The sequence below is a fragment of the Salmo trutta genome, chromosome 8 (assembly GCF_901001165.1).
Source record: "Salmo trutta chromosome 8, fSalTru1.1, whole genome shotgun sequence".
Lineage (NCBI taxonomy): Eukaryota > Metazoa > Chordata > Actinopteri > Salmoniformes > Salmonidae > Salmo > Salmo trutta.
The window spans coordinates 12,994,548-13,021,239 of NC_042964.1; the positions used below are offsets into that span (position 1 = coordinate 12,994,548).

The 26,692-nt window shown below is 41.0% G+C and overlaps 1 long non-coding RNA gene across 1 annotated transcript; it reads right to left on the reverse strand.

The window, feature by feature from the left end:
• Positions 1 to 506: 506 nt before the first annotated feature.
• On the reverse strand, positions 507 to 1,701 carry LOC115197905 (uncharacterized). Its single transcript, XR_003879102.1, has 2 exons — positions 1,451 to 1,701; positions 507 to 960 (listed from the first exon to the last, which is right to left on the reverse strand). It is a non-coding gene; the product is annotated as an uncharacterized LOC115197905 (long non-coding RNA).
• Between the last annotated feature and the right edge of the window lie 24,991 nt (positions 1,702 to 26,692).

Consider the following 26,692-nt stretch of genomic DNA (forward strand, 5'->3'; position numbering starts at 1 on the left):
TTACGTCATGTACCTACGTTTATATAGGTATGCACGTCAGCTTTGACATCGGTTTTGCACATGGGCGTTAAACTAGACATCGGGCCGATGTTGTCATTTTTAGTTAATATTGGCCGAATTCTGATATGCTTCAAGTTTTTATTTGATTTATTTTTTTATATTGTGTATCCATATAATTAACTCAAAAGAGAGAATACGTCTTATGCCAGGAGTCCTGTTAATCAGTCAGTCAGAACCAACAGGAACACAACATTGCTTTGAAAGAACATTCATCTGATATATTTGCTAGCCACTGGCTGGATGCTCCACAGACTACATTTTGTATTGAAATCATAAGTGAGTTATGACTTGGGACTCATTGTATATTATTAGGTGGTAAAGATGAAACAGTATGAACATTTCATACCACGATTATAGTAACCAAAATTATCACGGTTATCAGTATTATTGCGGTATTGTTAAAATGTGCTGGATATGATCAAAAAGTACTGATGCACACACTGAAATCATTTCACCAAGTTTTATATTGAAAACCAACAAACAAAAAATAAATTTAGCAGCACAATGCACTTTGTGTGCATAAACATTAAAATAATAACATTTAACATTAAAGATGGCACCATGTGGCCATGAGGAAAGTTTCCCTAGTGCAGGTTTAAATGAACACAACCTTAAGTAAGCACATCAAATAAACAAACAACTAATACAATTAGCAGCCCTCACTTTGTAGTGAGGCACGGCAACCTTCATAAGCCTCAGAAAGCCAGGCCTCTCAACAATTTGAAATGGCATCATGTCCTTTGCGATGCAATATGAAAGGGCTGCAGTGAGGTCTTGAGCATTTTTTGATGTGGGTGCATAAGCAGCCTGCCTTTTTTAAATGCTTGCTCGAGTGTCTGTCACAACTGTAGACGATGAGGGACCAGTAGCATCACTGGGTTTGCCTGCTGCACGCCCACTCTGTAAACAAGGGAATAGCAAATATATTACTGTGTTACGTTATAATTATTATTATTCACACACACACACACACACACACACTATCTTCTGTTTTGCATTTGAGTATATGCAATGACCCCCATGCATAAATACAAATGAGTCTTATGAAGACAGTGATAGTATTTGCAATGAGTCCAACACGACATGAATATAGGAGTCTATAGTGTTTCTCCTGTTGGACACCAAGTCGACGTCTGCTGGATTTTAAATGAACAAAATATGTTGGTTGGGTTACTAAACTACATAACGTGTTATCGTGTGCAATGGGCCAATAGAGTCAGCAGACACACGACCCATACAGCAGCAGAACAACGTGTAGTATTTTTACAAGGGTAGGTAACACTGAATGCTTCAGTTTACATTATTGACACGCTATTAGCAAGTTACAGACAAACCTGACATTTTCCCCCATTCTGAAGTCCCCACATCATGCATTGAGAAGTTAACTTACCTTGCATTCGCTATAAAGTAGTGGGTGGTGGTCATGAAGAGATTTGAAGTGTTACCCCCTTTCGCAGCGATTATTAATTAATTTCTTTGCGTGCTCTGCAGACAGGGTGACCATCTTCGATTAAGTTTCTCTCAGCACTCTTGTAAAACCCAAAATACGACCACACTTCAGATTTGGTCCTCTTAGAAGGCTGAAAAATCTCCCGAGTGCTGTCACTGCCTTCCTCCATGTTTTGACACAAAACAAAACCCACGTTGCATGCTGCGCCTGCGTCAGACTGTTGTTAACTCACTCTGGTTGATGCTGGACACTGTTTACCGTGAGGTTTTGAAACCATGGTAATCAAACACGGTTTTAATGATTATTAAAAAAACGGTAATACTAATCATCGGGATTTTTACCGTAACCGTTTCATCCATATTAAGTGGTTTTAATATGACTGGTATGCAATGCCTGTAGACGTGAAGCAACTTTGTGATCTACGAGTTATTGGTGTTCAAACAACCTACCTGATGTAGAGCAGTATTGGAATGTTTTCATCCTGCAGCACTAGGCCCGCCGCTTTCACAGAAAAGAGGACAGCCATATAGTGTTTGGAGATAATGACCTTACTCCTATTTTTGTTCAAATCATTCAGCTTTAAGACACTTATGTTGAGGTATGAAATCTGTCTTCATCGAATTCCAAGGATTGTAATTTGTGAACATGTGAGCTATAATAATCTCTATAACAAGAATGGGAGCGACTGTATTTGCTGTGAATGTTAATTTGCTAAATAACTTTGAGCCCTCTTATGGCGCTTGATTGGTGCCAAAATATTGGCACGTTTTCTTGAATTCTTGATGCAAATTTACTTGGATGCCGTCCCCTGGGTTAAGGATACATTTCCTGGAAAGGTGTCTTTTTATGTAATTGTATTCAAGTCCAATACAGTTGGAGGGCACATTGAAACAAAACACTTGCAGTTTAGCATGGAGAGCTGTTTTGAATTACAAGCAATTGCGAATTAAAGCGGATTAGGTGCTTAAACCAGGCTTTTAATTGGCAATGCTCCAAAATCCTATTGCAACAGTATTTAGGCAGGAAAAACAAAATCATCCCAAACATTATTAATAAGTCATTGTGATTGCAATATAATTCTGCCACCATTAAGACTTTGCTTATTTACATTAAGAAGACTGAGCAAAACTCAAAATCCACATGTGCAGATGTGTGTGTGTGTGTGTGTGGGGCAACAAACTAAGCCATGTAATTAATTAAAAACTCTGAGCCACCTAATTTCACACATTTACCATACAGATTATACAGAATACCAGGGAGGGACTTGTGCCTGGTACAGTATATGGGCTGCCTGCTGGACTCCCTCTTGGAGAGAGGCTGATATGGCCTGAAAGCTTCTTATAAACCTTATACCCAATAAAAAATCCCTTCTGCCAGGCCTGCTGCATGTGGCGAGATGGACACATTGCCTCTGCTTCTCGGCTCCTGCTACAGAATATATAATAGGGGAAGTGTTGACACAGTCTGTCCTTGTGGCCAGATTATCCACTCTTGCTTGAGCACTGGGTAAAGGCTCTACATTATTCAGGCTGAGACATGGAGGCCGGGGGTAAACTGTGGAATCGCTGGCTCTTGCCGGGGGTTAGTGTGTGTCTGTGGTGGGTTGACTGCTTCTAATTCTAAATGAGTAGACAAGGAGACCACTGAGGTGGATGAGGAACAAGGGTTGACATGTCCACTTAATTTACCAATTTAACTCTGTCTTTGTGAAGGAAAGGCAGCATACACACCTTTCCTCTGGCTGGGGTTCTTCAGGCAGCTGTCCATGGTGCTGAAAGTTTCATCAGACATTTCTGCTGCGTGCCTTTTTAGAAATTCCAGCCTCGCTCCCTGTCTGGCCCCTTCGCTCTTCAAAAGCGATGTATTCAGTTTGTCTCGACAAAGCGCACGAGCGCTCTCTGGCCTATCATCCAGAGGCTTCAAAAGGCTGCAAGTACCACAGCTCCGGTCTCAAAGTAGGTTCTGAGTTTCCCCTTCAGCATATTTTATCACTGGTGGGTTCAGGTTGCATAGCCACTCTGCTGAAGAGCTAAATGAAAATGCCACCTAATTCACTCCATGCAAAGGTTCAGAACTGTACTTTTCTACTGTGCAGCGTGTATCAAATTGTTTTTTCGGGGGAGTGTATCGTAAAGTACCTATACGTTTGACAGTATTAGATTTTCCATAGTGCTAACACTGCTGGTAGATTGAACACTAGATTAATTTTTGTTTTTCATGAAGTTTAATCACTCCTGGAAGTTCTCAAACCAAGACAGACTGAGACAAACCTTTTTATATTTCAACTATTTGATATATACTATAATGGCTAAGCTACTGGGAATGTATTACTCCAGTCTCAGTTCATGGCATTTTAAAGGGGCAGTCTACAACTGCGACGTATTTTTTTGGGACAAATTTAATGATCTGTACTCATTGATTATTGAAGAATATAACATATAAATAAATTCCTCACCAGAACTGAAATATAAGCTTGTTTTACTCCAATGTCTATAAACAATGTTAATGTAAACCAACAAATGTTATGGTTAAACTCAAATATACTGATTTAATACTAAATCATTCTTTATGGGATTTTTAATTTTTTTTAATAATATTTATTAATGATATTATGAATAGAAATGGAGTCACATGTGCAGCTATCAAAATTATATGGGAATATCTGCTCAATCCAAATTTACAACTAGGGATGCATGATATATTGGTGAACATATCGGAATCAGCCGATATTAGCTAAAAATGCCAATATCGGTATCGGCTGACGTCTAGTTTAACGCCAATGTTAAAAACCGATGTCAAAGCTACCGTGCATACCTATATAACGTAGGTACATGACGTAATAACGCCACATAAAATTGTGCGCTACATTTGCAACGCAGCATACTTAACCTAGCCCACAATGTCTGCTCTGTGGATCAAGCAGTCAACATGTCGAGCAGTCATTTGGAAGAGCAAGAACATTTCTGAGAGACAACTCAAAGGCTAAATCCATTAACGCCAAGATAATGGAATTCATTGCCCTTGACAACCAACTGTTCTCTGTCGTGGGTGATGTTGGCTTTCGCCGACTGGTCGAGCACCGGTACACACTACCAAGTGCGCTATTTTTCAGATGTTGCCCTACCGGAGTTACACAGTAAGAGCGTCACTGCTATTAGCTTCACGACATACATACTATGGAACGCCACTTGGGTCTTTGTGAAGAGCCCTTTTTGCCAGTCCCGAATTTGTTCTTTACTGACTTGCCTAGTTAAATAAAGGTTACACTCACACACACCACACTGACCAAAAAGTTATTTTGTTGGCATTTACGTATGTCCCCAGTACCATAATCAAAACCTATTTCTTTCACTTACTGTGCTGTTTTGTTGTTCATTTGTTCAGGCGTTTCATTCTTAACCAGGATTTCTATGGAATGCCGTTTGCGTCTTTGCATGTCAAAAAGGTACACGTCAAATAACACTTTGATGTGTCAAATGATCTTGTTGACCAATCAGGACCTGAATGACTGCACGTCACAGCTTAACGTGTTGATTTATTTTTTTTGTAGTTATTACACATTGATTACACTAGCACTCGTATTTCATATGTCACAACGATTAATCTATGTATGCTATGATGCTGGTAAAGTTGTCTCGCACACCTACAGTGCTCGTCATAAAAAAAAAGCTAGCTAGCTCATGGATGCAAACAATGTTCTTCCCCAAAAACATAGCAAAACGACATACAGTGGGGAGAACAAGTATTTGATACACTGCCGATTTTGCAGGTTTTCCTACTTACAAAGCATGTAGAGGTCTGTAATTTATCATAGGTACACTTCAACTGTGAGAGACGGAATCTAAAACAAAAATCCAGAAAATCACATTGTATGAATTTTAAGTAATTAATTGGCATTTTATTGCATGACATAAGTATTTGATACATCAGAAAAGCAGAACTTAATATTTGGTACAGAAACCTTTGTTTGCAATTACAGAGATCATACGTTTCTTGTAGTTCTTGACCAGGTTTGCACACACTGCAGCAGGGATTTTGGCCCACTCCTCCATACAGACCTTCTCCAGATCCTTCAGGTTTCGGGGCTGTCGCTGGGCAATACGGACTTTCAGCTCCCTCCAAAGATTTTCTATTGGGTTCAGGTCTGGAGACTGGCTAGGCCACTCCAGGACCTTGTGATGCTTCTTACGGAGCCACTCCTTAGTTTCCCTGGCTGTGTGTTTCGGGTCGTTGTCATGTTGGAAAACCCAGCCACGACCCATCTTCAATGCTCTTACTGAGGGAAGGAGGTTGTTGGCCAAGATCTCGCGATACATGGCCCCATCCATCCTCCCCTCAATACGGTGCAGTCGTCCTGTCCTCTATGCAGAAAAGCATCCCCAAAGAATGATGTTTCCACCTCCATGCTTCACGGTTGGGATGGTGTTCTTCGGGTTGTACTCATGCTTCTTCTTCCTCCAGTTTAGACTAAAAAGCTCTATTTTTGTCTCATCAGACCACATGACCTTCTCCCAGATGGTCACTGGCAAACTTCAGATGGGCCTGGACATGCGCTGGCTTGAGCAGGGGGACCTTGCGTGCGCTGCAGGATTTTAATCCATGATGGCGTAGTGTGTTACTAATGGTTTTCTTTGAGACTGTGGTCCCAGCTCTCTTCAGGTCATTGGCCAGGTCCTGCCGTGTAGTTCTGGGATGATCCCTCACCTTCCTCATGATCATTGATGCCCCACAAGGTGAGATCTTGCATGGAGCCCCAGACCGAGGGTGATTGACCGTCATCATTTTCTAATAATTGCGCCAACAGTTGTTGCCTTCTCACCAAGCTGCTTGCCTATTGTCCTGTAGCCCTGTGCAGGTCTACAATTTTATCCCTGATGTCCTTACACAGCTCTCTGGTCTTGGCCATTGTGGAGAGGTTGGAGTCTGTTTGAGTGTGTGGACAGGTGTCTTTTATACAGGTAACAAGTTGAAACAGGTGCAGTTAATACAGGTAAAAACTAACAGGTCTGTGAGAGCCGGAATTCTTACTGGTTGGTAGGTGATCAAATACTTATGTCATGCAATAAAATGCAAATTAATTACTTAAATCATACAATGTGATTTTCTGGATTTTTGTTTTAGATTCCGTCTCTCACAGTTGAAGTGTACCTATGATAAAAAATTACAAACCTCTACATGCTTTGTAAGTAGGAAACACTGCCGATTTTGCAGGTTATCAAATACTTGTTCTCCTCACTGTATGTTTCAGTAGCTATAGTCAGCTAGCTAACTATATAGCTAGGTGTCATCATCTAAAATAACCCTAATTTATAAGAGTTCTTATTTGATTAATGGTGGTCGGACCCATCTATGTGAAGCTAGCCACATTAAGGATTAGCCACAATTGTGGACTTTGCGGTTAGTTTGTCATTGACAGTGATGCAAATGCATACAAATAGTATAATTATGCCATAATTGAATAGATCATGCTAAACGAGGTTGGAATGTTATATAAAATCAACAAAAGATTTATAATTTAACTAAAATCTGTTAATCACACTGGATGTATTATACTTTAGATTTGCATTGGGGCCATACTTATTTCACTGTATGGCCTTACCTATGGATTGTGGATCAATGACATGGGGTATCCGTCTACTCAGTGACACCCAGAGATCATTAGCATCGTAACTCTTATTGTGGGACTCTGAAACAAATGTGAATTGAGCCGCATTTATTGTCAACCTATATGTATTGAACGACTATTCCCGAGGAAAAACAATACTTCGTGGATGTTTGGGAGTCTGATAACTCTGAGGAGGACATTGGAAAAAAAATATCTTGGGTATTGAGTAGTCTGTTACCCCATATCATTGATCCCCAATCCTTAGGTAAAACTGTACAGTGCAATATGAATGTCAATACACACAGTAGGCTGACTGGGTAGGTGATTTCACACAGTCCCGCGATAAGAGATACAACGCTAATATTTGCATAAACTCTTAACAATTGTGTTCTGTGGGTGTCACCGAGTTGACTGATACCCCATTTCATTGCTTCACATTCCAACCTTGTTTAACATTATCTAGTCTAAATATGGCATGATTCCACCAATTGTAACCTTCTGCATCACTTTTAAAGAGGTACTTTTATTTTTGAAGGTATAACTGCAAATTCCACTATTATGCCTAATCCTTATTGTGGCTAGCTTCACAACACATACCCCGGTCAGGTCGAGCCTCACTAGCCAGATGAAGCTAGCTAGCTGCTTATAACGTTAGCTTTGGGCAACAGGGTTAAGTAGCTGGCTAGCTATTTATTTTCATGAACTGAAGTTCAATTTCAATAGGCGAACAACAAGTGGCTACCTAGCTAATACTTATTCACAAGGATTCCTAAATCATTGCTAAGAATAATAAAAATGACTGCAGTTTCTACTGGTCATTGTTTTCAGGCTGGTTGCATTGATGCTAGCTAGGTATCAAGCTAAAGCTAGCTGGCTACCCCAGAAGTTGCGGTCTAACAAATAATGCTTTATTACCAACGCGGTATTGTAAACACATCGTTCGTGGCCGGTGTTTGCTTGTTTGCAGACTTTTTTTGTACAGCTTTGACAGTGCTACTGATAGTAGTGATGGTGCTTGGCTTGCACGTGCAAATTCAGAACACACAACATTCTATAATAGAACTGTGTTTGACGTGTCAAATTAAACGCCTATTTAACGCGTCAAATAGTGTTATTTGACGTGTATCTTTTTTGACACACAAAGACCCAAATGGCATTCCATAGTATGGCGTGAAGCTAATAGCAGTGACGCTATTACTGTGTAACTCCGGTAGGGCAACATCTGAACAATAGCGCACTTGGTAACGTTAGTGTGTACCGGTGCTCGACCAGTCGCGAAAGCCAACATCACCCACGACAGAGAACGGTTGATTGTCAATGAATTCCATTATCTTGGTGTTAATGGATTTCACCTTTGAGTTGTCTCCCTGAAATTTTTGTACTCTTTTAAATGACTGCTCGACTTGGCTGCTCGGTCCACACAGCAGACATTGGGGGCAAGGTCAAGGAATGCTCTGTTGCAGGTGTAGTACAAAATATTGGCGTCATTACGTCATGTACCTACAGTTGAAGTCGGAAGTTTACATACACCTAGGTTGGCGTCATTAAAACTTGTTTTTCAACCACTCCACAAATTTCTTGTTAACTAACTATGGTTTTGGGAAGTCGGTTTGGACATCTACTTTGTGCATGACACAAGTAATTTTTCCAACAATTGTTTACAGACAGATTATTTCACTTATAATTCACTGTATCTCAATTGACTGTGCCTTTTAAACATCTTGGAAAATTCCAGAAAATGATGTGATGGCTTTAGAAGCTTCTGATAGGCTAATTGACAAAATTTTAGTAAATTGGCGGTGTACCTGTGGATGTATTTCAAGGCCTACCTTCAAACTCAGTGCCTCTTTGCTTGACATCATGGGAAAATCAAAAGAAATTAGCAAAGACCTCAGAAAAAAAATTGTAGACCTCCACAAGTCTGGTTCATCCTTGGGAGCAACCACGTTCATCTGTACACACCATGGGACCACGCAGCCGTCATACTGCTCAGGATGGAGATGCGTTCTGTCTCCTAGAGATGAACGTACTTTGGTGCGAAAAGTGCAAATGAATCCCAGAAGAACAGCAAAGGCCCTTGTGAAGATGCTGGAGGAAACAGGTACAAAAGTATCTATATCCACAGTAAAACGAGACCTATATTGACATAACCTGAAAGGCCGCTCAGCAAGGAAGAAGCCACTGCTCCAAAACCACCATAAAAAAGCCAGACTACGGCTTGCAACTGCACATGGGGACAAAGATCATACTTTTTAGAGAAATGTTCTCTGGTCTGATGAAACAAAAATTGAACTGTTTGGCAATAATGACCATTGTTATGTTTGGAGGAAGAAGGGGAGGCTTGCAAGCCAAAGAACACCATCCCAACTGTGAAGCATGGGGGTGGCAGCATCATGTGGTGGGGGTGCTTTGCTGCAGGAGGGACTGGTGCACTTCACAAAATAGATGGCATCATGAGGATGGAAAATTATGTGGATATATTGAAGCAACATCTCAAGACGTCAGTCAGGAAGTTAAAGCTTGGTTGCAAATGGGTCTTCCAAATGGACAATGACCCCAAGCATACTTAGGGTCATTGTGGCAAAATGGCTTAAGGACAACAAAGTCAAGGTATTGGAGTGGCCATCACAAAGCCCTGACCTCAATCCTATAGAAAATGTGTGGGCAGAACTGAAAAAGCGTGTGCGAGCAAGGAGGCCTACAAACCTGACTGTTACACCAGCTCTGGGCCAAAATTCACCCAACCTATTGTGGGAAGCTCGTGGAAGGCTACCCAAAACGTTTGGCCCAAGTTAAACAATTTAAAGGCAATGCTACCAAATACTAATTGAGTGTATGTAAACTTCTGACCCACTGGGAATGTGATAAATAATTCTCTCTACTATTATTCTGACATTTCACATTCTTAAAATAAAGTGGTGATCCTAACTGACCTAAGACGGGGAATGTTTACTAGGATTAAATATCAGGAATTGTGAAACTGAGTTTAAATGTATTTGTCTAAGGTGTATGTAAACTTCTGACTTCAACTGTATATTTACTCTCCTATCTACACAAATTACCCCATAATAAATGTAAAACATGTTTTAAAAACTTTTTATTGAAAATTTGAAATATCTAATTTGCATAAGTATTAACACCCCAGAGTCAATATTTCATAGAAGCATGTTTAGCGGCAATTAGAGATTTTAGTTGTCTTGGGTATGTCTGTATCAGTTTTACACATCTGGAAGTGGGGATTTTCTCCCATTCTTCCCTACAGATTTTTTTCAAGCTCTGTGAAGTTAAATGGGGAGTGGTGGTGAACAACAATCTTCAAGTCTTTCCACTGTTTTTCAATGGCATTCAAGTCTGGGCTTAGGCTGGGCCTCGGACTTTTTCTTTTTCTGAAGCTATTCCAGGGTTGCTTTGGCTGTATGCTTGGGGTCATTGTCCTGTTAGACTGGGGCAAAGATATACGTTCCAAGGTCATTTGCACTCTGAAGTAGGTTCTCATCAAGGATTTGCCTGTATTTGGCTCTATTCATTGTTTCCTCGATCCTTACCAGTCTCCCAGTCCCTGCTGCTGAAAAGCATCCCCATAGCATGATGCTGCCACCACACTTCCCATTAGGAATGGTGTTAGACGGGTGTTGAGCTGTGCTTGGTGTTCTCTAGACAGTGCTTTGCATTCATGCCAAATTGTTACATTTTTGTCTCATCTGACTACATATTTTTCCTTATCTCTTTCACATGCCTTTTTGTAAACTTCAGGCATGCTGTCGTGCGTTTTTTTTCTCAAGATATTCTTTCGTCTCGTCTGGCCACTCCCATAAAGCCCAGATTTGATGAGGTGCTGTAGAAACTGTTGGCCTTCTGGTAGGTTCTCCCATCTCAACCAAGTAATTCTGTAGTTCCGTCAATGGTCATTGGATTCTTGGTCACCTTTCCGGCCAAGGTTCTTCTTGCCCGTTTTTTTTTATTTCACAATGATGGAGACCACTGTGCTGTTGGAAACTTAAAACATTCCATTTTTTTAAACCCTTCCGGCTGTAACACAGTGTGGAATAAGTCAAGGAGTATGAATACTTTCTGAAGGCACTGTACTATTGGTGTATTACCTCAACACAAAAAATGTAAACTATATAAACATGCTTTTATTTGTCTTAATTTTTTTTTCAAGTCAAATGTTTTAAATAACATCTCTAAGGAAATGGAACATAATACAAATGAGTATACAAGATACGCCAAGACATATGTCAAAAAAATATTCCCAAACCCCCTTCCAAAAAATAATGAATGAAATAACAAACCCCCAAAATTGCAAGCTCTCAATAGTGCAATACACATTTCAAGACCTTTATCATTAAGGAATAAAGACTAGTAAAAATAAGATTAATGTGTGTGAGTCAGTGAAAATAGTTTCTAAGGTGCAGGTGATTGTCTGTGTTCTATTGCACAGATGTTCTGGTTGGGCTGCCGCGGATGTGGACGGTTGCTCTGGTTATCATTCTGACAGAACTTTTTCTCCCGTAAGTGCGCTTGGCCCTTCTTCTCTGGTCTGCTGATGCAATCGGGTCCTCAAACTCAGGGGAGCACCAGGGTGGGAAGGCTATTAAATATGCATCCAAGTCCTCTCCACATCAGGCATGTCTTCAGTTGCCCCTGCAAATCAGTTATTTTGACCAACTGTGAAATGACAGGAGGCTAAGTTATTCTGCCCAATAAACAAATGGTCTTGAACACTGGAATCTCAAAGCTGAAAAGGAACACACTAAAACCTGTGGAACAAATCTCAATGTATGGATTATATGGACATTTAAAATGTATGGATTGGTTTACATTTATAAATTAACCTGTCTCTGGCGACGCCGCATTCACTTTTTTATGTTCCTTTGCTCTGTCTGGGGTGTCCGATGTATGCCTCTCTTGCAGTCAATACTGATTTGCAGCTGCATCTGAAGAGCCAGTGGTGCATTAGCAATGGTTATATGCATCAAAATCCTTCAATTGTAAGATATAGAACTGTTAGTCAGTCCATGTCTTTATGGGACTACTCACCTTCAAACTCTGCCGTGCTCCACTCCCCATATGTGTGCCTTAAACTCATGTCATGTCTCGTGTAAATTGGTTCCAGAAACATCCGAATCAATATCGTTTCAAGGTTTGGGGCAAGGCATTGGAATCTGTATCAAAGGCACAGTTTATTCCAGTTCAGAGAATTATGAAGCGCTGTGTATATTGCCAGTATAAAGGGGCAGTTTGTCAGGACTAAAGAGACAGCAGCTGTGGTAGTACCAGTTTCAAGCAGCGCTGCTTTTTAGACATTAGGCTACTTGGAGGTGAAACTATGAGAAATCAAGGGGTCTAGCATTGGGAATTTGAGAGCAAAGCTACAGTTTATTTCTTACATAGTAGCTGTAAAAAAAAAAACATTTGATTCAGTCATTTGTTTATTCATTGTTTATTTTTCGAGATAACAATGAGTAGAGAGATCATGGGTAGATGGGTTCCTGCATTTTTCAGCATGTTTTTACAAAAATATAAATTTAGAGTTGGATGAACTTGGATTTTTCCGCACGGACATATACAGGATACTACCCTCCAGAACATAACATTCACTCCAAATCAAAACTCCAAACCTACAACCTGATTTTGGATAAAATTACCAGGAAGGATTCCTACTTCCAAGGACTATATACAGCTAATGCTCTGGCAAACCAACAAACAGCAAAATAAGCATAACAGAATCCTGGAAACACCAACCAACCTGGAACTGAGTGAGTAATGTTTAGTCTGGATCTACTTTTAAAGACAAGAAGAAAAATAAATGACAATGATATATTTTACTTCATATGGACTGAATGCTAAGGCTACCAAGCTTGCTAGGATAGAACAGATACGGCTGCAACTTCAATTAGCACCAAGGTGTGAAGTTAGGTGTCGAAGCCCTTGAGCCCAACAATGGTAGGAGATGCAGAGGCCTTTGAATCCCCCTCTCTCTGTGCAGAGGTCATTACAATACAGTACCCCTGGATTCATTTCTATTTTGAACTGAAATGCTGCCAGGACACTTCAATTGTAAATTACCTCAATAAGAAACAATATTGTTGCTTTGATCACATAAGATATCTTTCTCACAATCTCGAAAATACACAGCCACAGGACAACTTTGTTTGGACGTTGTAAAGAACCATTCGCCAAAACCGAAGAGCGATAGCTAGCGAACGACCTCATTTTGCACGTGGTGGACAGAGGCTTGTTAGCTACGTAGCTAGCTAGCTTGGATTTTCTACAAGGAATCTGCCTCCCACTTGGGAGAAGCTTTTTTTTCGGGTGCGACAACTACCCCCGTTGCCTGCTGCACTGCTGCTTGGATACCACCTGGCGATCTGTTCACCATTTGCCCTGGCCTGTCTCCCCCTGTCTTGTACAGGTACCCACCCCCTCACTCTCTCAAGTTATGCTGATGATCGCTGGCAATGTGCATGTACACCCTGGCCCATCTACTGTTGCTAGCCCCAATTCTGACTTGTGCTCTATCTATTTCACTGAATTATGCTCTAGTAAAAGCCTTGGTTTTCTGCACGTTAGCACTAGAAGCTTATTACCTAAAATGTATCAATTGAAGGTGTGGGTTCACAGCTCCAATCCAGATGTGTTGGTCATTACTGAGACGTGGTGAAGGAAGAGTGTTTTGAATACTGATGTTAACCTTTCTGGTTATAACTTTTTTCGGCAAGACAGATCTTCCAAATGTGGGGGAGTGGCAATCTTTACCAAGGAACACCTTCAGTGGTCGGTTGTCTCTACCAAGTCTGTCCCCAAACAATTTTATTAAGCATTAAACCTTTTAAATAGCTCTTTGTTGACTGTTGCTGGGTGCTATCGCCCTCCATCAGCACCGGCCTGTACCCTACCTGCCCTAAGCTCTCTCCTGGCCCTTTACACTAAGTCTGAATTTGTCCTGCTAGGTGACCTAAACTGGGATACACTTAAACAACCTGACCAAGTCCTAAAGCAATGGGACTCCCTAAATCTTTCTCAGATGTGTACCAATCCCACAAGGTACAACTTCAAACACCTAGAAAAGGCTACTCTCCTTGATTTGTTATCCTCACAAATAATCCTGATGGGTATCAGTCTGGTGTTTTCTGGAATGACCTTAGTGATCACTGTTTTACAGCCTGTGTTTGTAATGGCTGCTCAGTGAAACGACCTGTCCTGATTTGTCAAAGCTTTTGTGAGCAAGCCTTCCTTCAAGATTTAGTCTCTGTAAATTGGTAAAGAATCAGCTTGATCCCGTCTGTCGAAGACACTTGGAGCTTATTTTATTTTCAGTGGTATTGTTAACAAACACACCCCCATAAAGATAGTGAGAATTAAAAACGGGTTCTGCCCCTGGTTCGACCGTGATCTGGCACAGTTACTCCACCTCGATTCCATTTGGCGAAAGGCTCTGCATGTGGTTGTCGTGTGTTGCTGCCATGCTATGTTGTTGTCTTAGGTCTCTCTCTATGTAGTGTTGTAGTCTCTCTCTTGTCGTGATGTGTGTTTTTGTCCCATATATTATTAATCCTAGCCCCCCCCGACCCTTGTAAATAAGAATTTGTTCTTAACTGACTTGCCTAGTTAAATAAAGGTTTAAATAAAACAATTATAAAGTGTATCATACTTCTTATACGTTATTATCCATGTTTTTATATAAAACTTTGCATTGTACTGTCAAACTGTTTGAGGTGTTAAAATCCCATCTGCCAACCTGCCTTTTTATCTTGGCCTTTAATCAATTACACTTATGTTTTTTTGATAACATTATCTATATTGCAGTTCTTGTTTTTTGTTTTAAGTGTGTTGCTATTTTAAATGCACATGAAATCCAGTTTGAATTGGAATTTGATTTGATATTGGATCTTTTAATTGATGATTGTATGAATAGACTCCATTTTTTTACTTGTCTCAAAGATGTTTTTTAAATGTATGAACTAGGTTATAGGCCTATTAAATAAATGTTTGGAGTAGATTGCCTGCTGAGCTGAACTGGGGCATGATATGAGTATAATAGACAAGGTGTTAGGGGCTATTAGCATGTGTAAAGATCCAGGACCTTCCTATGCTGACTGGTCAAGCTCTGTTTTTATTTTGACTTCTCAATACTGAGGTTCTACTTCATATAATTAAAGATATTCTGACTTACATGTACACCAGTGGAGGCTGTTGAGGGGAGGACGGCTCATAATAATGGATAGGATGGAGTGAATGGAATGATATCAAACGGCTAAGCATGTTTTTGATACCATTACATTTGCTCCATTCCAGCCATTATGTAGACATTATGTAGACACCTTGAAACAGGCAATTTTTACATTTACATTTTAGTCATTTAGCAGACGCTCTTATCCAGAGCGACTTACAGTAGTGAGTGCATACATTTCATTTCATGCATTTATTTTTTGTACCGGCCCCCCGTGGGAATCGAACCCACAACCCTGGCGTTGCACACACCATGCTGGCGTTGCAAACACCATGCTCTACCAACTGAGCCACAGGGAAGACTAATTTTACGCAGTGATACTGTATGGAACGTGGAGATGAAAGGTAACAGAACAAAAGGTGGTAACGCCTTGCTTGCTTTCTCACTAGGAGGTGAAGGCGCTCCCTCAATCTTTGAACTGTGCATCTGAAGTGTTGGCAATTTCACCTGAAAAGGAGGGCCTGCGCTGAGCCTCTGAGCTTTTGATTGTCCTTACAGAGCTGTAAGTGTTCTCTTGCTGCTTTGTTGGCATGGGAAACATGTTTACATTGCCAAATCAAGTGGAATAGATAATAAATAAAAGTAAAATAATCAATCAGAAATGAACAATTACACACAAGTTTCAATGGAATAGACATTTCAAATATTGCCTGCTATTTAGTTAGTGTACAGTGTAACAATGTGTAAATTACTTGAAGTACAAAAGGGGAAATGGACAGATAAAGATTGTCTTTCCAATAGTGTTTGTGCTTCACCGGTTGCCCTTTTCTTGTGGCAACAGGTCGCAAATCTTGCTGCTGTGATGACACACTCTGTCTGTTAAACACATTCTCTCCCTTTCTCTCTTCACACTGAGGTGTCTGGAAAGGGAGGTTCCTTTTTCACTATCTCAACCGCCAAATAATTGCTTTTCTTAACCTCTGCACAATCGTGTTCCTACAGTCCTACACCTTCCCGGAGCCCACCGCACGCGCTTACACGGACCCCTCGCTGCTCTCCGCCACGGCAGAAAAAAAGAAACACGCCACCGTCCAATCTCCCACCGCCTCGCAATTACTGACCTTCATCCCTTCATTTCGCCCAGGTTATTACTTATCTCAATTATCAGTTTAGTTGGTTTGTTTATTCAGTCACATTGCTCACTGCAGCACATGGGCTGAATTTCATCGGTGGTGGCTGAGTGTTCAGGTGGCTTGGCTCAGTGTGTGGTTGAAGAGGTTTTATTCATTTCTAGGCCTGTTGCTAGACCGGATGAGATGAGTTGAGTTTGATGGTCACGGGGTTCGCGCGAAAATGTATTCAGTGTCATAAAAGCTCTGTCCGCCGGCTGCAGGTCACCTGGAGAAGCAGGGGAATTTTTATGCAGGTTAATATTACATTGCCACTTCTTGAACTGTCCTTTATTCTGTGATTAAATAGATTTTGGCCTTGAGTTCTGCTGCCCAAGCACTTTCCTTTATTTTTTTCCCCCTTGAGCCTTTTTTCCTCACGCTTTGCCTTTTGAAGCAACGGCCCGCCTCCTCATGGCGACGGCCCGCCTCCTCTGACCTTTTTTCGGACATCCTGGAAGCATATCCGACCACTGCCCATCTCAATGATTTGTGTGCTGCATCTGAAATGCGGACCCACCTGCCTTCCGCATTTTGGAACTTGCCGTAGTAAAGTCACTTTGGGGAAAACCTAGTTTGATAATAGAGAAAAGTTGGAATGAGTGTTTCATAAGAGAATCGGCAATGCTGAGCCTATCAGTTTGGCTGTTCACTTAGTGTGGGAGTTAAGGCCAGGCACCACAGGCTAATAGAGATTTTTTTTCTTTACTCTCATCAGACTGAAACTTTACCAGCTGGAAGTATCCATAAACACAATATATTATTGTATTACAACTTTTATTTATTTTAAGATATGTAAATGAGGCAAACCGTCCTTAAATGTGCTAATTTGCATATTCCGAGAATCTGTTTTTCAACCCATTGCTTCAAGGCAGAATGTTTTTGTTTTATTGTGATAAGACACTCAATTGTCAGACTTACAGATCAGTTTATCAAAATATTGTTATTTGATGGAATTATTTAAAAATACACTTCATGTAGGACGGATGCATGTTTTGAATATATTTACACATAAAATGACGCTTAAAATCAAAACGACACAAGATATATAAAAAAAAAAGTCTATGCAAAAGTGTGACTATAAGACCTAAGAACCTGTGTGTGGAATATTGGGAATGTACCTCCTTTGAAGACTGAGGAAAAATAATTGGCGCACCGGGAACATGTCATTTTGAGAAAATGGCCGATTAAAGATAGGCTAATGCAATTAAAATGTTATTTTCTATAAATATGACCATTTATGTCACATTAATTAAACTCTTATTTATATATCACTTCTAAACTGACAAATAAACATCAAATATACATTTTACTAATACATTAGCACGTTTAATACATTTGTTTCAAGCAATAGAGCAAATATGCAGTTTTGGGCAAATTCTCATATCACCTTGCTCAATTTGTATGGTTGTTGAAATGTGCAGAACATTAATCAGCTATGCCTGCCCTACATTTAAGGCCCTCTAAGTTGTTGCTGTTGACTCTTTACTTTCTTGACTGTGTCATGGGACCTGCGTCTACTCTTGGCACACTCCATTGAAGAAGCATCAGCTCTCACAACTCCTCTCTGATTGCTCCAGTGTCACAAGTGCTGTCAAACCATAATTTGTTCTTCACATTTGTTATAGCAGTGGCTCCCTCATTGAATGTGGCTACTGCCATACTGGCTGCTCCGTCAATGTGGCTTTTGCCCATGAAGACAGTTTTGGGGCATCGCGACCATATTACAGAGTTCAGACATTCATTTGCATTCCGGGTTCCTCCGTGCTACATTCTTTTGAGGACGTTATCATTTGACATCTTATGATTTACAGGTACCATTTTCTGTGCAACGTCTCTATTAAAAAATGTATGGCCTCCCAAGGTTTTTGCGACAGGGTGGATCTTCACCATTTTCTTTGGCTCGCTGGTACCAGAACCAATGCACACACCTATCCCGTAGTTGGAAGTGAATCAATCCTCACTTGTGCCAAGTGCCATCAAAGGATACATGAATGTGTATGATGATACATGAATGTCTATGATGATGCATGAATGTCTATGATGATGCATGAATGTCTATGATGATGCATGAATGTCTATGATGATGCATGAATGTCTATGACGATGCATGAATCTCTGTGACGATGCATGAATCTCTGTGACGATGCATGAATCTCTGTGACGATGCATGAATCTCTGTGACGATGCATGAATCTCTGTGACGATGCATGAATCTCTGTGACGATGCATGAATGTCTGTGACGATGCATGAATGTCTGTGACGATGCATGAATGTCTGTGAAGATGCATGAATGTCTGGGTCAATATCTGCGTATGCTCTTCTAATTATCTTTGCAGCGCTCTCCATTTTATTTATTTATTTTATTTTAACTTTTATTTAACTAGGCAAGTCTGTTAAGAACAAATTCTTATTTTCAATGACGGCCTAGGAACACTGGGTTAACTGCCTTGTTCAGGGGCAGAACGACAGATTTTTACCATTGACTATAGCCCTCTCTGAATCTCTGCAACTAAAGTGGGGGGGAGTACTTATGTCTGTCGACATTATAGACATAACTGCAGGACTAAATATCAGCATGTTACACTATGTAACTATTAGCACATCAGCATGCATTTACTTTATGTAAAGCTAATTTGTCACTAATTGCGTTAGGCCCTGTGGCCCTATGACACTGTAGGCCTATGTGACCGTCTCATTGTATAGTTCTGGTTTACTATCACTCTGTTTTGTTTAACTTTTGAATACATTTGATGGAGCGAGGAAATGTTATTTATACACAGCAAGTCACCTGACAATAATGAGCTACTCTTCCTTTTTATTTACTGGTCATTCTCCTGTCACGTCTCTGATATGAGCTGAGAAGCAAGGAAGGAATCCCTAGGACTTTGCTTATTTTCTTTAGGGCTGCATAACCAAGTTTGTGGGCTAGAAGAACCATCCTCACATTTTATATCAAATGCCACATCTCCCCTGGAGCTCTCCTGCAGCCTGGAGGAAGTGTAAACACTCCTCCTAAATGCATCACGATCAACTTCACATTCTATCATGACAGAATCACTGGTTGGTGAAGTCTATGGTGATTTTCAGTCCAGCGTTTAGACACTTAGGGAAAATCAAATCATGTACAAGTTGGTTTATTTGAGACGTGGAATAAAAGCCACTGTTGGCTGGCTGCTGTCTGGTTGATCGCTGCTAGTCATCTTCATCTCGACTCATTTGCGTGTCAATGCGCTGCTGCGGGCTTCCTCCTTTTCCTCCTCTACCTGCACTGCCTCGATCGGCTGATCAGGCACATTTTTTCTTTCATTCACTGCTTTTCTCACATCGCCCATTTTTATTCACATACTGTAGGTATATTCTTCAAGATTTTCAAATTTTATCTCAAACAAGGATATGCTGCGAGGCATTTTAACCAATCAGTTTGCCGGAAAGGGCCTTTAAATGCCAGTTACCAATCGGATGTCAGGAAATGACGAATATTTCAGTACGAAGCACTACGTCTACAAACGAAATAGCCATGTATGGACTAGCTAACGATATGCTCCGGAAAACAAGCGTTTGAATGATATATGATTCAACATGAATAGTTTTTAAAATAGGGTTGAAGTTCTACATGAAACATGCTATCAAGAACGACATTTATGATAAGTGTAGTTGACGGAGTTGGGATTCAACGATACAAATAAAGTATTTATACACATTATTGCCAATATTTTTTTCTTTTTTTTTGTTTACATTTTTTTGAAAGTATGGAGTTATAAAAAATCTGAAAATTGACAGAAGGAAGCAAAATCAAAATTTTTATCTGTGGTGCCTGGCCTTAAAATCATGCTTTATTCAGATGTAAAATGCTTCTTAGCTGAAATTTCACGTCATCAGTATAAGACCAATGGAGTCAAAAATGCCTGCCAATATGTATCAGGTCAATTCCGTGGTAACAGAATCGCACGTTTTCATTTTATAACGTATGCCAAACAAAAAACATCGATTTCAAAGTTTAACAAACCACAAACTCTATGCAGAAGGACTACTTTTGAACAATTTACACAAACACATTTACTGGAAGAACTGTGCAGTTTGGTAACAGAATTACTGTAAAATCTCCCTAGTTTTCCAAAAACTGCTAAATATCTGCTAGGAATGAAGATGAAAAGATTTCTGCAGAAAGAATGGGGTGTCAGCTAAGTTAAAAAAAAATGTAAAAAAAAAATATATACATATACATATATATATATATATATACATACAAGTGAAGTGGATTTACATCCGGTAACAGAATTACATCATGGGTCCCTTATCTGTACTACACATAAATGCATAATTACGGATATTTATGCACAATGCACAATTATTTTGCATATTTAGGTATTATTCTAATGAGCTAACAAGACCACATTTTGTTGATCCGGACCAAATTGAAGCAAGGACTTGTTTCACAAGTTTGGACATCACAGTAGAGTACAGTAAAGTAGATCTGTTCAGTACATTATACTGTACTCTAGTGTAATCTACACACTTGTGAAACATAAACGTCTATGATTTAGTTCAGGCTCATGGACATCCGGTGTCAGTCTGTGATCAGCGGGTGAGGATGCTCGGTAAAGTAAATGGAAAAGAGGGTTGGTGGTACAGTAGGTGTCATGGTGTCAGTCATAGCCGGGAGAGGTGACATTAAAGAGAGAGATGTGAGCTGAACATAACAGTATACCAGTGGAAGGAAGACAGTAGCAGGTAACCAAACTATACTTTGTGACTACTTTGATTTCCCATTGTAGTCTGTTTAATTTTCACACAATTATTAATCACATAATTCATAAACAAACTTGATATCAGTAAAAACGCTAACTAATTGGTAGGTATACCTTGTTACCAATGTGAACTTGCATTATGTTCCCTCACGAGGGAGAGAAATGACAAAATACCTTAAAGATATGTGGGTTTTTAGTAACGGAATTGCAAGGTAGGTCAATGTTTCTTAAAGGCAAGTACTTTCTCCAAAACGAAATATGTGTTGATATTAGTTGGCAGGGCTCTTTACATCATCATTGTTGTGTTTTGATATATTTCAGATACCTATTTTAAGACTTTTTCTGGTAGATGTTGTTTAAGACCCCTTTTTCGATCTGTTTGACCAGAAATCAAAACCTTTTGCTTATTCTACATTTTGAGGATGGGAAATGGTTGAAAAATGTATATATTCTTTAAATTCCCCAAAATATAGACTCGGTTAATTTTCATTTGAAATGGTCATATGAACTTCACCTGTCGGTGCTCATGGGTCCTTTTACATGGAAATGGATCATTTTACATGGAAATGAGCCCATTTAGATGGAAATGCCCATCGTACAGTATAATCCAAGAGCACAACAGTGCAAACAGATGAACTCCTCGCACATTTTCAAGTCTCTCTTGTGCTTATTAACTTTTACTATGACTGCGCACATCAATTAATATCAGTGTATTTTCGGCCTTTCAGCAAGTACGGCCCTAGTGTAGTAGTCCAGGTGCTTGTTAAGGACAGCACCGTGGGGCTCCAATCCATCAGCGCTAAGAGGCACACACATACACACAGGTAGACTCCCAGGGCTGTATATTAGGTGTGAGAGAGAGGAGGGTTGCCCCCCACCCTCCCCAGCATGCTGATTTCCCCCATCAGCAGAAAGCCTGGCTGAGCTAATTGAGCTGGGAGGCCCGGCGGGGGGAGTGGGCCCTCCACAGAGTAGATTCTGCAGTGGCACTTCCTTGTCTGTCTGTCTCTGTCTGTCTGTCTGTCTGTCTGTCTGTCTGTCTGTCTGTCTGTCTGTCTGTCTGTCTGTCTGTCTGTCTGTCTGTCTGTCTGTCTGTCTGTCTGTCTGTCTGTCTCACAAATAACAGTTCAAACCCATCCCACACTGAGCCCAGCCCATACTGAAAATGAATAACATTTGTTAAATGCATTGGGAATATATGAAACGTGCATAGGGATTGGTATGAAACTCAGATTTATTTTCATTTTGTTAACTTCGTTCTAAAGTAAAAACAAACAGCTAATCATATACTTACCCACAATCGGATAACAACTCTCTTAGAACAGCGGGACCTACTTTTTCAACTTTTTTTCTACTTTATAAAACAGCATTACAAGCTTGGAGATTAAATTGGCTCGGCAGTCAGCAGCTGTTTTGCATTTTCTGTATCTGGGAACAACAGCAAACAATGCAGGCAGATTAACCCGATGTATTTGAGGATAATAAGACATTTTATGGTGTTCCATGGCCCCTGGGGGTCCCATTGTAAAAGCCACCACAAGCTGTTGAGATGGAGACCCAGAGAATTGTTTTCCTTCGTAACCTGCATTCAGGGAGTGGTGACTGTCTAAAAACTGGCTTTTACGCAGAAAGTCACATTCGGTTTCAGTCGGCTGCCTGCTTGTTAGCATGGCTAATGTCTTGTTAAAGCCGCACAGTGGAGGGGATAATGGATGTTTTGGTTAAAGTAGCACCTTGTAAGAAAGGGAAAGGTTGCTAATTCACAAAACAATGTCTCCTTAGAAACAAACATTATCATGCACTGGCACAAGCATTTTCTTGTTAGTCGATTATCTGCTGGGACATGCCTTCCTAGCCTGCCTGTCCCAGCCAATAAAAAGTCAAGCATTTGGTCTAATAATGACTCCTTTATAAATGGTCATGGTCCACTACATCGAGAGGGAGGGAACCATTTTACATTATCAGGGAGATAATTACAAAGCAATCATAAAAAGTTGTTTCCCGGCAAAGTGGTAAACAAGCCAAGGGTTTCTGTTTCTCCTTCTCCAGAGTAATTAATGCCGCTTCAGTCTAATATTCATCAGTGTCGCTTCTTGGACTTAATGTTACCCTCATCATGCAGCCAGATTGTGGTTGTTTTACTGTCGGGGGAAGGAAATGCTGTCATAGGCTCTTTCCTCTCGAAGTTATTCTGCATGCGTTCCATATCGTCACACCAGCAGGCAGGCTTTCTCCCCTATCACTGCCCGGCGACACAACTTCCCATGACCCCTTTCATCCAGACATGTCCCCCTTAACGGGACCCAGGGAACACGAGGAGGCACTTGACGCTGGAATATCGTCCCCACCCGGCCCCCACACTATGGAATCTTTGCCAGTGACACTGGTCGACAAGTCCAAGATAACCCAGTGGCTTGATGCGGCCAATCCGTTCGTTTTTTATACTTTGATGTGGGCTGCTAATGTTGGGTCTATTGCCTAATTCTGTTTGTCAGAATAATGGGCTGAATAAATGTACTGACCAGCAGATTTGCATCGTAGCCTAGTCCTGCTGCATCCCATGCTGCAGGTTTAGAAGTCTGGTGATGTAATGAATACATGTGCTTGGTTGTTCCAGGGCCTTCTGGGTTTTTGTCCATGAAAACTGCTTGTTTGTCCTCCATGACATTACATCCCCTGAAAACAAATTGTCTCCGTAGGAATAGTAGGCTTAGGTGCAGAATCCGTAATGAATACCTTGTACACCAGAATGCGGGCACAATTCTCCCCTCAAAAAGCAATCTGCATTGACAAATGACAGTCTAGGTCTATTTTGTGTTATTTTCACTGTATCAAGAGCTTTAATTGTAGACTTAATCGTGCTGCGATTATATCTTGTCACTGCACAAGATTATACTGTCATTATTTAGCAAATGTACAGTTTTGAAGATGTGTCTGGAACGTATGCTGAAACCTTAATGCAGTTACAGTACAATAAATATAATACATCTAGCTGCTAACAACATTTGCATTTGCAATAAAGGATCATCTGTTGCTACGTGTGTTGCTGAGCGGGGATGCTTCCGCCATCGCCTCGGAACTCTGTAGCGCGCATAAATCAGTCGCCGTGCTTAGTGCCCCGCGGACCGCCCCATTACAACCCTGACATGAAGTTGTTACTTAGGAACTAACAACATTGGAATCAGTAAATTATCCATGGAATCGATAAACGTAACCGACCGGCGCTCATTTCAAGAATGAATCAATCTATCAATCTGCATAGCCTTATTTCTCCCCCTCTGACACAGGTCAATGTGCCAGGGGTTGTCGCAGGTCCGTTCTGATGGATCTGTTCCTCTTGACAGCTTCTCTCCCGACTTACGGTTGTTTTCCAGAGGAGTTGGACTTGAAGCTGACCTCTGTGTAGATGCAATCCCATAATGCTCTTCATGCTATTCTATTCTGCTTATTGCATTACTTCCCCTTTTTGATCTGACATTTTGTTATGGTGATGGAACCAAGAATTCTTGTGAAGGTTGGATTTTTGTGTTTTTTTAAACCACCTGGTGGGTGGTGTTGGACAACACAGTAAACTGTTAACATTGACTCTAGTCTCTCCAGGTATAACACAGGCTAGCTACAGTAACTCCTAGCTGACTTCATTAGTTAATGAAGTGGGCCGCAACAACATCGCACGAGCTTGTGGGTAATTGCTGCTGCGGTGGCAGTTCAGGAGGGGTCGGCGTGCGTGCAATGGAAGGGGGGGGACTCGGCATCCTCTCTGGCTGACATCGGAGGTTTATCACGGTAGTTGGTGGAGCGCGCAGCGTGGCGCAGAGGGCATGGCCACCTTACCCCAGGCCTCATTGTGACAGCAGCCAGCCAGCGAGTCATCGGAGAGCCCCATCGGAAATCAATAAGCCCCACTCTTTAATTGTGAGGGAAAAAAAAGATTCCCTGTTTACAGCATCACATCTGTCAGGATAACCTGACTTTAGATTTTTTTCCCCTCTTTCGTCTTTCACAGTGGAGCAGAATGTGCTTGCTGGCTGATTTTTATGTGGTAGATTATGAAACTGGAGCCTCCTGTTTTTATTCAGGAGCCTATTTGAAATGCATAGAGAACTGCTGTGGTTCACTTCAGAGCGCTGCAGGCGTTTTGTGTTTTATCTCGGCGAGTGTTTGCCTGTCTGTCTGTGAGCTGGCTGTTGCTCTGTGATGATGGCTCTCATACCATGCCCTCCTCGCTACAGTGCACTCTGCAGCGCCCCCTGTCCACTCTGTGAGGTTACTGCCATATCCAATTTTAGGCACCGTGAATAGCAGAACAATGCTTAAGCACTTGAACCACCAAGCACCATCTCTTATGTGGGTTGGCCCTAATTGATGAGAAAAAAAATAAGCAGCAAACTCCTATTCCAAACTTCTCAAGATCTTATTGTGTGATTCACAACCATGGCATGACTAAACGTTTATGCTAAGATCCATACTTAAACAGGAGCAACTTTAAATGTGGTTAATTTCCCACCTCTGTTTTGCCTTTTTGGCTCCATTGGCTTTCTTCGAGCTGTTAGACTGGGCTTTATGAGATGCCAAAAAGAAAGTGGCACTTTTCCACATGGCCATATTTCATACGTCTCCTATTAGAGCATCACCTGGGGACTGACAGGCATCCAAAACTCTGATTAGGCCCTCTTTAGCTAATTAACTGCCACGGCCACAGTTGGCCATTTTGCATCGTTTAATGGAGGACCTTGCCGCAGCTGTCCTTCATCTGTCATTCCTGTGATTTGTGCCCTTTACGCTGCAATTTGTGCCATAAAAATGTATAAATAGCCAAAATGAGCGTAGCATTTATTGCTCTCATTAAAGTTCCAGGGAGAATGGAGTGTGCTGCGGCAGCGCCTTCCATGTTAGACGACAGCAAGGTTTCCCTTTTAATTACTGGAGAGCAGAGGAGAAAAAAGTCCTGGAAGCTTTTTTTCTTTTTTTTGTAGTCCAAAAAATTCCTGGTGATCCCTGGAAAGAAGCCCTAATTACTGTATGACGATGTTGTTGGTTCTCTGAAATGGCGCTAGCAGGCTACCTCTTCCCCCCCCCCCCTTCTTCATCCCCTCTTATCTTTTGCTCTGTGGCTATTCGGGGGAACAGCCTGCTTAATTATTTAGACCTATCTGTTACGGTATGAAAACCGCGAGGACACTAACATGCATCCAACAGAGAGGTGCCTAGTTTAAACTTCAGCTTTCTCCAAATCCTTTACTCTGTCAAGTCAAAAGAAGCAGATGGCTTATTTTGTCTCATACGCGCGCACACAAATGTCCACGTACACACTGCACGAAATATACCCACGCAAAGATCAGTGTCCTTTCATATACAATATGATGTGTGTTTGTGTGTGTGTGTGTGTGTGTGTGTGTGTGTGTGTGTGTGTGTGTGTGTGTGTGTGTGTGTATATATATATCACACACACACACACTGGCTCTCTCTATCTTCCTACTCAC